This window comes from Buteo buteo, unplaced genomic scaffold (assembly GCF_964188355.1).
Source record: "Buteo buteo unplaced genomic scaffold, bButBut1.hap1.1 HAP1_SCAFFOLD_87, whole genome shotgun sequence".
Taxonomy (NCBI): domain Eukaryota; kingdom Metazoa; phylum Chordata; class Aves; order Accipitriformes; family Accipitridae; genus Buteo; species Buteo buteo.
This window is the reverse complement of record NW_027439251.1, coordinates 272,779-274,902: the sequence shown is the minus strand read 5'-3', so window position 1 is coordinate 274,902 and position 2,124 is coordinate 272,779. Positions and strand designations below refer to the sequence as shown.

General features: G+C 57.6%; 2 non-coding genes across 2 annotated transcripts; both read right to left on the bottom strand.

The window, feature by feature from the left end:
* Positions 1–953: 953 nt before the first annotated feature.
* On the bottom strand, positions 954–1,025 carry TRNAA-UGC (transfer RNA alanine (anticodon UGC)). Its single transcript has one exon. It is a non-coding gene; the product is annotated as a tRNA-Ala (tRNA).
* Positions 1,026–1,405: 380 nt separating this feature from the next.
* TRNAF-GAA (transfer RNA phenylalanine (anticodon GAA)) lies at positions 1,406–1,478 on the bottom strand. Its single transcript has one exon. It is a non-coding gene; the product is annotated as a tRNA-Phe (tRNA).
* Between the last annotated feature and the right edge of the window lie 646 nt (positions 1,479–2,124).

Sequence of the window (2,124 nt, the reverse complement as noted above, 5' to 3'; positions counted from 1 at the left end):
TTATCTTCTGAACACAGGCTGGTGGGGGCTATGGACAGTATGGACACTGACATGCAGACTCAAGGTGCTCCAAGTGGGGACTGAGGAGAGGAACCCAGCGCCTGTCCTGTGCCACCTCGCTGCCAGCTCTGCCCTCCCACAGGTGTAATATTTCTCCCTTACTCTGGCACCTGGCAGACATTTTCCTCTTCCTCCTGGGGGAGATGAGCCACAGGCCTGTGTGTGCTTGAGGGGGGCAGCACACCTGAGCAGGAAGAGCCTGTTTCATGGCATCTGGGGGCCTGAACAGTCTGGCCCTGCAGGCTGGGTCCATTCTCTGCAGCAAAGCAAGATTGTTGCTGTAGCCCAGATCTGTGGTTGTTCCTGCAGCTCCCGAGGACCTGTCTGAGGGGGTTCACAGTGAGACCCCCAGGTCTCAGCACTGCAGCCCCCATGCTGGGCAGAGCTTGGCTGTTTAAAGCCCATAGGAGAGCAGCCTTATTTCTCTGAGTTTTGGCTCACCAGGGTGCTGGGCACCCTGCAGTGAGAATCCATGTCTCATGCCCCATTTTGGTTGTGGGGGTTATTGCCAGGGAGCAGCTGAGGCACCATCTCCTGGCCCTCACTGCCTGTGCATGGCTGTGGACAGACCTGTGACTCCCTGACCCTACCAGCACAGGGTGGACAGAGTCACCACACACCCTAGGAGCAAGAGGTGGGCACCAGCCCCACGAGTCCCCTCTCTGCAGGGCGGTGCCTGACCTCAGCAGATCCAGGTTCCCTGAGCTGAGGCTCTGCTCAAGCCAGTGGCGATGGTGGAAGGAAAACTCCAGCTGAGAGTCCCACAGAGCTGCCCAGCTCACAGCCAAGCCCTTGGTGGGCAGGGCAGGCCCACAGGGCCTGGAGAGGAGCAGTGCCCAAGCTCCAGCCCACACCTGCCTGAGGTTGGGCAGTCAGGGCAAAAGCACCACCCCTGGAGATGCCAGGGATTGAACCCAGGACCTCCCACATGCAAAGTGGGCGCTCTTCCACTGAGCTACATCCCCTTGATGCCTGCTAGCAGGAGAGATGCTCTTCTCCTGTGATGTGTCTATGACAAGGGGAACAGTCTGTGCACCATGGAGAATGGCAAAGAGGAGAGAGACAGGGTCTTTGCAGAGACCCCGCAAAGGAGAGATGCCAAGTGCTGTGGAGCAGGGAAGGAGGGACGGCTGGAGACCACCCCAAAGAAGCACTGAATGGAGAGTCCTGTCCAGGGGAAGTCTGGGGGCTTGCAGTGCAAGAGGCAGGCTCATTCTAACCTGCAGATCTGCAGCTACAGTGCACGGGCAGTGCTCTGGCAAGGGGTGAAGGAGCAAGGAGGGCCAGGGCAGGCTGGAAGAAGGCAGGCAGGCAGTCTCTGCAAAAATCTACAGGAGAAAATCCTTGCTGAAGCCCAGGATTGAACCAGGGACCTTTAGATCTTCAATCTAACGCTCTCCCAGCTGAGCTACTTCAGCCCTGCCCTGGCAGCCCTTGTCCCAGCTCCACCCCTGCCAGGCCACAGGCTGACACACACATGAAGAGAGCTCCTTGGGGACATTCCCAGGGAAAAGCTGTGCCCAGTGTCGGGCAGAGGGGACCTGGCCTGTCCCCGCCTCCATGGCCAGGTGGACTCCAGGTGTGGGGTGGGTGCCAGCTTACAGTGGGAGTGCCAAGATATGTGTCGGGCCTCAGTTACAAAGGTGAGTGGTGAAGGCAAGTGGGCAGGCCAGACACAGGCAGCTGCCAAAGCTGAAGGTGGAAGAAAGGTGGGGTTGGTGGAAGACCTCTCTCGTAGGGAAGAGAGGGCCCAGGGGAGGCAGAGCTTTTGCTGGTGCCTCAGGCTTTTGCTTCCTTCTTGCATGAGCAAGAGTGTTCTGTTCAATGTTTGGAGACCATATTTAGGGGGAGAGAAGGCTTGAAAACCTCCAAGGACTGGGACTGCACAACCTCTCAGGGCAACCTCTTCCAGTGCGTGAGTGACCTTATGGTTATGACCTCATGGACCTCACCTCCTGCCTGAACATTCTTTCAACTTTTGTCCCTTGCCTCTCATTTTCCCACCATGCACCACGATGAAGAGCCTGGCTCTGTTTTCTTAACTGCCTGATAGGTACTGAAATG